The following is a 12715-nucleotide window of genomic DNA, read 5'->3' as shown; positions in this document are numbered from 1 at the left end:
AATTTCTTTTCTGGTCCAATCTATTTGAGGTTCTGTAGACTTCTTTTATGTTCATGGGTATCTCTTTTTCTAGGTTAGGAAAGTTTTCTTCTATACTTTGGTTGAAGATATTTACTGACCCTTAAGTAGGGAATCTTCACTCTATCACCTATCATCTTTAAGTTTGATCTTCTCATTGTGTCCTGGATTTCTAGATGGTTTGGGTCAGGAGCTTTTTTCCATTTGCATTTTCTTTGATTCCTGTGTCAATATTTTCTGTGTTATCTTCTGCACCTGAGATTCTCTCTTCTATCTCTTGTATTCTGTTTGTGATGCTTTTACCTATGATTTCTGATATCTTTCCTAGGTTTTCTATTTCCAGGGTTGTCTCCCTTTGTGATTTCCTTTCGTGTTTATATTTCTATTCTTAGTTCCTGGCTGATATTGTTCAATTTTTTTTCACCTTTTTTGGTTGTGTTTTACTATAATTTCTTAAAGGATTTTCATGTTTCCTCTTTAAGGGCTTCAAATTGTTTACCTGTATTCTCTTGTATTTCTTTCTTTCTTTTTTTTTTTTTTTTTTTTTTTTTTTTTTTTTTTTTTTTTTTTTTTTTTTTTTTTTTTTTTACCTACAGCACCCGGTATTCCCAGGCGGTCAGTCTCCTATCCAAGTACTAACCAGGCCTAACCCTGCTTAGCTTCTGAGATCAGATGGGATTGGGCGCATTCAGGGTGTTATGGCCATAGACTCTTGTATTTCTTAAAGGAAGTTCTTTATGTCCTTTTTAAAGTCCTCTATCATCTTCATATGAAGTGATTTTAAATCTGAATCTTGCTTTCCTGATGCAATGGGGTATCCAGGACTTGCTGTGGTGGGGAGATGGGTTCTGAGGATGGCAAGTAGTCTTGTTTTCTGTTGCTTATGATCATGTGCTTGCCTCTTACCATCGGGTTGTCTCTGATGATAGTTGGTCTTGCTGTCTCTGCCTGGAGCTAATTCCTTCTTTGGGACTGTGAGCCTCTGATCATAGGTGTATCAGCACTCTTTGGGAGACCAGCTCTCTGGGTAGGATTTTGGAATGGAGGGCTTTTTAACAGTCTTAGCTCCAGGGTGCAGATGGAGACCAGAGGGTCCTGTCCCAGGTTGCTCCTTAGTTCCTCTGTTATGAGGGCTCTGGGTGGGTCCCTCTGAGCACAACTGGTGGTTTTATCTGTGCTCACAGGTGTGTCAGCTCTTAAGGGAGACCAGCTTTCTACCAGCTATATTTAGGTTTGGAGAGCTGTAGCACAGGATCATCAGCTCAGGGCACTGTGGCACAGGATTCTGTGTTATTTACTTAAGGGTTTATCAGTCCTGTTGCTTTCTTTGTTTCATTTTTGTTTGTTTGTTTTGTTTGTTTTTCCTTTCAAATAATCAACTGTCTTTCGATGTTTCTTTATATTGTTTCTCCTGCTAGTTGATAGATTTGTGCCCTTCCTAGTCTTATTCTTTCAAGATACTGAGTTTGGTTTGGGTTTGTGTGTCTTTGTTAAAAGCCTAGACAAATTATTGTTAGTTTCTTGGGTTTACTCTGAGGTTGTTAGTGTAGGCATTTACAGGTTTAAACTTCTCAAAATGCCTTGCATATCCAGGTATCCATTTATTTCTCCACATTTGAAGAATTAATCTGTCCTGGCTTCATTCACTGGGTTTAAAGACTATTGAACAATTCATCAATTTAATAACAGAGACTAAAGTTTCAGAAGACTTCTAATTCTCTTCATGTGTAAAGTTTAGGCCTCAAGCTTCACTCTTCTAGAGTTACCTTTACTCTATCTAGTAAGTTTACTTCTCTCCCAGGCAACAACCTGTGTCTCGTGGGGATTAATTGGCAAGGAAAATAAAAGTGTATAGTTTACATAAGGTCTGAGGATACAGAAGCTTAAGTTATGAGGATTTAAGAAAATATTTTCAGATCTAAGACAGTATTTTAAGATTGGTAAGTATAAGTTATGAGTGTTGAAAAATGTGAAAGCTTGAATAGTGATAAGAAAGTGATATAAGATATATAAAAGAAATGAAAATTTGCTTCAGATTTCATTTTTTCTCTATGATAATATAGTAAATTTTCAAAGTTTAGAGTTTTAACATTAATTAATGTAATTCTAAATGTTATTAGTCTAACTCTGGCAAAGCCTTTCACTATAGTATCCACTAGTATAGTCAAAACTCAAGATTTTAAGTTTTCTTTGGTTGTCTTCTATGGATAGAATTAAATGTGCTTCTCACCGTGCTGAATGTATATCCAGTCTTCTGCAGAGAGGGTAAAGCTTCTATTTCTCTATTTGTAATCATACTGAAAAGTCAAGATTAAGCAAGCTATTGTCCTTTCTGTTCCATGGAAGATTTCTTTCTTCCCTCAACTCTCCTTAAAAGGTGTTTACACTTTTTTTAATTATTCTTTTTTTTTCCTTTTTTAAAATTTTGTATTAGGTATTTTCTTTATTTACATTTTAAATGTTATCCGCTTTCATGGTTTCCCCTCCAACAACCCCCTATCCCACTTCCATGCCCCCTGCTTCTATGAGAGTATTCCCCCACCCAACTATCCACTTTCACTTCAGGGCTGGCATTCCTCTACAAGGGAGGTGGGCATGGAGCTTTCACAGGACCAAGGGCCTTTCCTCCCATTTGTCCTGCAAAGCCATCCTCTGTTACAATTGCAGCTGGAGTTATGGATCACTCCATGTGTACTCTTTGGTTGGTGGTTTAGTCCCTGGGAGCTCTGTAGGGTCTGGTAGGTTGATATTGTTGTTCCTTCTATGAGGCTGCAAACTCCTTCAGCTCCTTCAGTTCTTTCTCTAACTGTTGTTTTAACCCAAAATCATTTAGCAAGTTTCTACTATGACATATAACTTGTGACTCTATTATCTTTTCTACAATGTGGGTTTCAATATAAATTACAAACAATGGATATGGTAATACTTCTAAAACTTACTGTTTTCACCTCTCATAGGGAAAATGGTGAGCAGATATATATCTCTATCAATAGTCTAAGTTCCCCCATTTATTGCCTATTCCAGGGATGAAGGAGTAGTTCAATATACAAAACTCCATCGATATAATCCATCATGTAACCAAACTGAAAGAAAAGCCACATGAACTTCACATTAGATGCTGAAAAAGCCTTTGACAAAATACAACATCCCTTCATATTATAAGTCCTGAAGAGATCAGGGATACAAGTGCACACCTAAACACAGTATAAAGGAAATATATAGCAAACCAACAGCCAATATCAAATTAAATGGAAAGAAACATAAAAGAATTCCACTAATTTCAAGGACAAGACAAGACTTCCACTCTCTTCCTAACTCTTTGATATAGGACTTGAAGTTCTAGCTAGAGCAGTAAGACAGTTAAAGTTGATTAAGGGTTTACAGTTTGGAAAGGAAGAAGTCAAAGTATGATTATTTGTTGTTCATATGATAGTATATGTAAGTGACCCCAAAATTCTACCAGACAAGTCCAACAGATACTAAACACATTCAGTAAATTGGGTGGATACACAACTTAAAGAAATTTGTAGCCCTCTTTTATACAAATAATAAACTGACAAGAAAGGAGTTAGGGAATTTAACTAAAACTATGTGACATTTTGCATGTTCACAGTGTGTGTGTGTGTGTGTGTGTGTGTGTGTGTGTGTGTGTGTGTTGCAAGGTGTTGGATGTTTGAATTCCCCAGACAAGGTTTTAGAAAAGGAAGCCCTGCCAATAAAGAGTATGAAGGGGAAACTTCTGGTTTCTTTGGAATGTTAGTTATGACAAATGATGTTTTGCTGGGGCATACAAGTGAAAGGATGTCTTTCTATAGCAAACAAGTGAAAGATTGTTTTTCTGAAGCAGACACAGCTGAAAGGATGTTTTGATATAACAAACACATGGAAAGATGCTTGATGAAGGAGTATAAATATGACCCAACAGATAGTAGGAGAGCAGCACTAAGGTTTGGTTTGGTTTGCTCCACCTTGCTATTCTTCAATAACTACAAGTATGTATTGGTTTGCCTTAAATAGTGTTGTTTTCTCAACTTGTGCTAATGCTGACATTGAGAGAAACTTGCCCAAGAACTGCTCATGAGGTTCCTGCAGCACTTTCCCAATTTAGTAGTTTTGCCTCAGTCCACTTGGTGTTTGTTCCTGGTGTCTGCCTGCCTAGAGGACTGGTCTGCAGTGGCAAAGTTGTATTTGGTGTTTGCTACTGGACTGAACTGCTTCCAAAGAAGATTGAGTTTATCCCATTGCTACACTGCTGAAAAGGACTAATTTTCCTGTATTCTAATAATGTTTCTCTTTCTGTACCTCTGCTGGGTGTTGGGCTAAAGGAGAGGTTAAATCCTTATTTTAAGTAGATTGCAAAAAATTTACGCTTACAAGAATCCTCTATTATATACCCAGCTCAGAAGGTCAGTTGGTCAATGGTTGACTTTGACCTTAATTAGCAATTTTCCCTCATAGGACCCCATGAAACTGAAAATCTTCTGTCAGGCAAAGAACACCATCAATAGGACAAAACAGCAGCCTACAGAATGGGAAAATCTTCACTATCCCTACATCCAACAGAGGACTAATATCAAAAAATATATAAAGCAATCAAGAAGTTTGACAGCAACAAACCAAATAACCAAATTTAAAAAAAAAATAGCATACCAAACTTTACAGAAAATTCTCAGTCAAGGAACCTCTAGTGTCTGAGAATCATTTAAATCTTCAAAGTTCTTAACCATCAGGGAAATGAAGATGAAAAATTACTCTGGGATTCCACCTTATACCCATCAGAATAGCTAAGAATGAAAACTCATTCAACAGTATATACTGTCAAGGATGTAGAGCAAGGGGAATACTCATCCATTGCTGGTAGGAGGGCAAACTTGAAAAACCGCTCTGGAAATCAGTTTGGATGTTTCTCAGAAAACTGGGACTAGTTTTACCTCAAGAGGCAGCTATAGCACTCCTGGGTGTGGACCCAAAAAAATGCTCCACTATCCCAAAAGAACAGTTTCTCAGCTATGTCTGCAGAACCTTTATTCATAATAGCAAGAAATTGGAAACAATCCACATTTGCCTCAACTGAGAAAGGAAAAAAAATGGTCATTTATATAATGCAATACTACTCAGGCATTAAAGATCAGTACATAATTAAAATCTCAGAAACAATAATAATGTCCTTAACAATATTATCAATAGTACAAAAAAATAACTCCCTGTTCACTTGTCTCCATCCTGTTCTGATTCTTGTCCTTTCACTCCCTCTCTTTCTCCCTTTCTCATCTTCTCTATTATGCTCTCTAAATGACAAGTTAGTAAAATCATAATATCTGTTTTCTTTAATATCTCTTTTCTTGCCTTCAGTCATATTTCTCATCCTCTGAAGTTATAGTTTTTCTCTCCTATAGCTGAGTTTTTCACAATAGGCTGAGTTCCCTGAAAAAGACCCCTTCAATTTCTGCTTTGATTTCTAAAGGTTTTTCTTTCTTTCCTTTTTATTAAAATGAGAATTACATTGATAGTCACCTACCTCAGAGGATGGCTGCCTTCTGACCATTTTCCATTCATTTCCTGTGTGGTTTGCAATTGATATACATGTACCATTCACCCAGTACCTTCTCTTCTTAACATTTTTCCCAATCTCCATTTTTATTTCATTTTCTTTCTTTTTCTTCCTTCATTTCTTTCTGTCTGTCTATCTTTCTATCTTTGGTCTCTGATAGTCTGTAACTATGTATAAGCTTTGTAAGTGGAATCCTCTTATCTTAACCATTTCTGTGTTCAAACTAAAGGCATCTGCTTCCTTGATTAGTTGAGAAAGTCATTCTTTATAAAACAAATTAAATTCCTAGCTCTGTGGCAGAGCATATACCTGTAATGCATGAAATCTTTACTATAATCTCTTCACAACAAAACCAAGCAACAAAAAATAAATAAACAATCTCACAAATAATGATGGGAAATGACAAAAATATATACAATTTATAGAATTCAAGTACTTGCATATATTGCTAATACCTTACAAAGTTTAACACCTCTAAATCTGAATCAATTATTTGTTCTAGTGTAGAGCAGGAAGCATTTTACCAACTATAATGTATATTGGTTTTGAAAACATCAACCTGAATTTCATAACATTTAATCCATTCACTCACTTATAGGCAATATGATGTAGAATCAAAAATTCTATATACCAAACTAGAAAGCCAAAAAAAAAAAAAAGTATGATGGTTTGTTTATGCTTGGCCCAGGGAATGCCACTATTAAAAAGTGTAGCCTTGTTGAAGTAGGTGTGGCACTGTGGGTATGAGCTTTAATACCATTGTCCTACCTGCGTGGAAGTCATTATTCTGCTAGCAGCCTTCAGATGAATATGTACACCTCTCAGATTTGCCTGCACCATAACTGTATGGACACTGCCATCTTTCTGCCTTGATGATAATGGACTGAACCTCTAACATGTAAGCTAGCCACAATTAAAAGTTGTCCTTTAAAAGACTTGCATTAGACATGATGTCTAGTCAGAGCAGTAAAACTCTAAGACAGAAATTGGTACCAGAAGTAGAGTTTTTAAAGAGAAAGTTTTACTTTCTCTTTTAAAATAGATATTTCAATATAATGGGTTACATGTAAATGATTCATAACTACTGCCTGTTTGGATCATTTTTGCATTTTGTCCTTTTTTACAGGAAACAAAACATTATATTCTACCTAGTAAATAAATATACATCAACCTTCTAGGCCATTTATATTAGTTTTGATGCTATAGACATTTATTAATAATATCCAATACATTACTGATCTTATTCCCGTATGTCACACCTGAGACTAGGCATCCCATGATGGTAATAACTACTGCTATGCTCTTGTTTCTAATATCAGTACATGACTGCTGTGTTTTCTTTTTAAAAAAATCTAAATTTCTTTTAAAATAAAATATCTGAATTCCTGTTGGCATTTGTACAAAAACAAAACAAAATACACAAAGAATAGCAAAAATAAACAAAAATGTACATAATCCAACAACATATATTAGATAAGTACTTTTAAAGGCTGAAAGTGCAATGTAAACCATCCTTTTGCTTAGTAAATTTTCACTTGTTTTCTGAAATTACTTCAGTACAACTAAGTACAAGATAAATAACAGAGACTTACTACCAATTGAAAGGGCCCAAGACAAACCTGAAGCACTATTCACTGTCTGAGAATACACTCACTGTGCAAACCTGAAGAAAACTTGTTTCCATCTATATTCTATCATTCATAATTTATTCTGAAATAAAGGATATTTCTAATAAACAAAAAACAATCTAAATATTCTCAGATAATCATCAGGATTGCCAATGTGTAGGGAATGAAAAGGTTCCGTTCACTTGTTGCTTTCACCAGTCAGTCAGTCAAGGTGAAAGCTGGTGATTATATTTAGTATTTGCAGCAACTTTTCTCTGTTAGTGCTCGGGCTCAATCCCCTGCCGAATGATTCTAACTAGAAGGTTCAGTTTTCCTCTGTTTGATGCTGACAAATTCTGTTTAAGGAAAAAATGTAAATTTCATAGCATTTCACATTCGCTTTATTTTCTGCATGCTCAGACCATATAGTTGAATCCATTCAAAATCTTGCTTCTTGCCTGGTTACATAGATCATAATCCTTCAATCCTTGTTTAGGAGAATTTATCTGTTATGAAATTCTTTTTTCAGGTAGGATTTGAAAGTCAGATACTTCTGGACTGTTTTAAATCCCCAGAACCCTCTATGGAGTCTGTCTTTCATAATCCTAATAAATTCTTTATAACTTAATGGGTCATCTTTGTCAACATCAAAAATCTTGAAAACAGTGTTCAGTTTCAGTTCAGTAGCTACATATGTATTGTATTTAAATTCATCTTGTTGTATACATTGGCTTGCAAAGTTATACATATTGAGAGCTATTGCAAAGTATTAATAATGCCAATAGCATTAATGTACCATAAGCCTTTCTCTTTTAAAAGTTAAAAAAATGTATAAGTCAATATAAAAAGCATATGTAAGTGTGTTGGTAATTCTTGGTTGTCAACTTGACTACATCTGGAATAAACTACAATCCAGAAATGGAGGGCACACCTGTGATCCAGATCTTGAGCCTGGAAGGCAGAGACTTCTGACTTGGATCTTGATGTGAGATGACACATGCTTTGGATCCAGATCTTGAGGCATAGTGTCCATGAGAATTTTAGACCCAAGCAAGGTAGTAAATGCCATTAGTCCCAGGAGACTGAGGCAAGGAGGTCTCTGAGTTCAAGGCCAGCCTGGGACAGATCAAGTTCAAAATCTAGGCTTGGTGGTACATACCTTTAATTTGGGCCATACCTTCTGCTAGAAGCCTATGTGAGGACATTGGAAGAAGGAAAACTCACTCCTTTTCTTCTGCTTGCACTTACTTTCCAGCACATCTGTTGGAACCTACTTCTTCAGGATTCCAGCTTAAACAGAAGACCATCTGAAACAACTAGCCTCTTGGGACTGAGCAACTACTAGATTCTTGGCATTCGCATTAACAGTTATCCATTGTTGGCTTAGTCATACTGCAGAATATAAGTCATTACAACAAATTGCCTTAATATATAAATATATTCCAAAAGTTCTGGTAGAGAAACTTAACTAATACAATAATGATCAGTTTGTTTACATTTTTGATGATGTTTACAGAAAAGATAATATCTGTCCTATTTACTTAGGAACTGGGAGGCTTAGAGCTATAATATAACATTGTTTATTAGTGGTGTGATATGATATCTCATTAGTTGACACATTGTTGTGTATTTTTAGCTTAATATATAATATGATATAATATAGTGGAAACAAAATGCTTCTGATATCTGCTGTATCTTACTGGTGATGCATTTCTGATCATTTAAATATCTATGTCTATATCTATATACCTATATGGCATTTCTCTCTCTTTAAATATATAAATATAATATTTATAAACATTTATATATATATATAACATGTTTTGATTATTTAAGAATTTATTATTGCAAATCACCAGTATCCTATTTAAACATTTTCTTAATTAGTATTCCTTATAATTTAGGAATCACTTTTACTTGTAAGTTGATTTCCCTTCTGGCCAATGTTTCAAAGTGCCCAAAGCTCTTATAGGTACTAGTAGACACTCTATAGGCAAGTGATACTGCAATATAATTAGTCACACTATGAGCCCTACCCTATAAGAATTCTGATGTTCTTCTTCAAGCAAATATAGTAATCAACTGATGTCTAACCCTTTGCTTTCCTCTCTCATTCAAGCTATTGATACATGCTTACATCTACATTTTTTTGTATTCCCTTATAAGTCTAAACTTAATAAAGAATCTTTGTTTAATTTTTCTTACTAGTAAAATAAATTTAGCTTGAAGAACTCCAAGGTTTACCCACTGTTATCTTGAAAGTGTAAACATTGCTCCTTGTGTTAATCTGAGTACTCATCTTTGTTAAGCATGTGGAAGAATAAAGAGAGCTCAGATGCAAGCTTTGACTGAATGTAGATTGTGGTCTAGTTGAATTTAGAGTTGTGTATGACAAGTTTTTGCAGAAGAAATTGAGAGTAGAGATGAGGGAAGAAAAGGAAGGACAAAGAAAGGACTGCAGAAAGTAAGTAGTAAGAAAAAAAATAAAGTTTTAGAATGGTGATAATTTGATTTTCTTTGTTATAAAGAACAATGGACATTTTTAAGGCTTTTGTGTATGCTTTCCAGTGTCTCTATCTGATCCTCTATCTCTCCCAGTATGAGCATATTACCTGACACCTATACTCCCATCATTAATATAAAATTTCCCTAAATATAGTTTTCTAAATATTAATTGTTCAATAAGAATGAAAACATATTCTATTCTTGACACATATTAGTAAGCTCTTTTTATTGAAATATGGTACAATAATCCAGAATGTCAAACACCTTTGGATATTTTCATTTGGTGAATTGTTTTTAGTGAATAAACTCTATTTTACAGTACCATGTCTATCCCTCAGAGGCAGTAGACAGATAATATCTTTTGATGTTACTGCAGAGGAATTTTTTTTCTATGGACAAGGAAACACAGATTTCACAAACATAATTTTATAGATTTCAGAAAAGTAAATAAATGAAACCAACCCCACTCTATCCCTCTTCCTTCCTCTCCCTTCTCCCTCTGTCTGTTGAAGACATGCACATGCAAATCAAAGGCAAAAATGTAAAAGAATACAGAAACTCACAAAATGTTTTTCTGTCTCTCTAATTACTTTAAATGTACCTTCCAACCATACTTCTGTTCCACATTTAATGAGAAGAATAAGGTAGAAAATTAAATAGAAACTGCAATAAGTCTCTGGAGAAGAAATGATACATGGATTATCTCACTTCCATGACTTTTTTTTCTAAATTAATAAGCACAGTGAATCTTTCATGTGATCTTTGAAAAATCCCCCACCTTCATAGGAATGAGTTACAGTTCCACCTTCAGAATATGACAGTATATGTGGAGACTAACCAGCATACATTGAAATCACTGGTCATAAATGTGAGCAGATAACACTTTCCCACTCACTTAATGAACTAGTAGTGCTGAAACTGTGTAAATAGAAATTCAATATTTTAAATGAAGAACTTGTACAACATGATAGTTTATATTGATTGAAACTTGACAACATTTAGAATCACTTAGAAAAGAAATCTGTGGGTATGAGTATAAAGGAATTTCTAAATTTGGTTACATTCCAAGACCCAGTTTTTATATATGGGAAATACGATTCCATGGGCTGAGGTTATAGACAACATAAAGGAAAAAAAAAAGAGCTAATTCTCAGTTTTCACCAACCATGAGCAAAAATAAACTCTTTCTTCCTAAACTTGAACACAATTCTTTGAGAACTGCCCAGAAAAAAAAATGACAAATGAGGTGTTCATTGCTTAATCAAGATAAGAGGTGTCCAGAAAGCATCACTACAAACTGGTGGTGAAAGAAAAGGCTCAGAGGCGAAAGGTATGTGCTTCACACACACACATCTGTTTTAGGCCTAAAAACATAAGAAATTAGTACCTGAATAAAAAACAGATTAATGGAGATAGGACATGAGGACATACATTTTCTACACATCTGCTAGGTAAGGGGCTAGGGAGTGTTTCCTTCAGAAGTATATGTAGTAGGTTCTGGAACTTAATGGCTCATTCTCATGTAATAACTCATTATGCATTAACTAAAAGAGAAAGAATGAGAGAGAAAGAGAGACAGAGACAGAGAAAGAGAGTGAGTGAGACACAGGAGACATAGAGACATAGAGACAGAGAAAAAGAAGGAAGATTTGGGAGGGAAGAATGGAAGGTCAGGGGATGAAGAGAAAGTGGTATAGAAAAGATACACACATCCACACACACACATCCACACACACACACACACACACACACACACACACACACACACACATACACACACACACATTTTTTTCCAGTCCAATATAAAAATAAAACTCTTACTTTACTTATAATTCTTACTTTACCTAAAGACTAGTTTTTCCTATGATTAAATTGATCTGATAACAGAAATATGAGGAAAAGAATGTATTTATTTACATTATATCTACAACCATCATTAAGCAGAATGACCCTCATTGTTCTAAAACTGTTTTTCAATACCATCACCTTTCAGTGAGGTTTTTCTGTTTTATTTTTCTCTCATATATTACACCCTGACTTCAATTTTACCTCTTTCCCTTCCCTTCTTCCCCTCTAGCTTCTCTCCCCATACCTTCTCACTCCCCGAGGTCCACTCCTTCTGCCTCCTCTCATAAAAGAGCAGGCTTCTCAGGGACCTTAAACTAACATGGCATAACAAGCTGCAAGAGACTAAGCACATACTATCACATCAAGGATGGACAAGGCAGTCTGGTGTTGTACCAAAGGCAGGGGCTGGGGCTGAAGCCTGGGTGTCTCTCTTTCTCCACGATGTCGACTTGTTGCTGCACAGCACGTTAGTTAAAAAGGAGGTAACGAATAAATGAAATATTTTATTGTAGGAAAGCGAAAATATCCTGGTCAAGTAGAGAGAAAGAAAGAAGAGGAAGGAGAGAGAGAGAAAGAAAGAAGAGGAAGAAAGCAAGAGCATAAGAAGGCAAGAGAAGAGAACAAAGAGCAGAGAGAAGAGAGCAAGAGAGGGAGAGGAGAGAGGAGACAAAGAGTGAGAGCGAGGGGAAGAATAACAGTGAGATCAAGTGAGAAAGAGTGAGAGAGTGAGGAGGGGGCAAACCTCCCCTTATAATGTACGGGGCTTGGTATGTCTGACTTGTGGTCAGATGACTATGTGTAAGGTCCAGCTAGAATGCTGGGAGCTTGAGGCATTGTCTGCCTGCTAGAGCACACATCTGCTGCAGGGGCAGCTGTGAGGGGTTGTGACTGAACCAGGAACCAAAGACTCAGGAGTTATGGCCAAGCTCCTGCTCTCTGCAAGCAGAAATTGCCCACAGGGGTCCAGGGCTCAAAGCCAAATACTTGACTGAGCTTAACTTACCTGAACAGATCACTGCCTCACACTGCCCCACAGTACAGTAGGAAGAAAGGTGTCCCACAAGTGTGCAAAGGAATGAGGGCCAGCCAAAAGACACTGTCAATAGGACAAAATAGCAACCAACAAATTGGGAAAAGATCTTTACAAATCCTATATCTGATAGAGGACTAATATCCAATATATACA

General features: G+C 35.7%; 1 pseudogene; it reads right to left on the bottom strand.

The window, feature by feature from the left end:
- Window positions 1-605: 605 nt before the first annotated feature.
- LOC116084026 lies at window positions 606-728 on the bottom strand (annotated as a pseudogene).
- Between the last annotated feature and the right edge of the window lie 11987 nt (window positions 729-12715).

The sequence above is a fragment of the Mastomys coucha genome, unplaced genomic scaffold (assembly GCF_008632895.1).
Source record: "Mastomys coucha isolate ucsf_1 unplaced genomic scaffold, UCSF_Mcou_1 pScaffold8, whole genome shotgun sequence".
Lineage (NCBI taxonomy): Eukaryota > Metazoa > Chordata > Mammalia > Rodentia > Muridae > Mastomys > Mastomys coucha.
The sequence above is the reverse complement of the archived record's forward strand: the minus strand, read 5'-3'. Positions and strand labels throughout refer to the sequence as shown.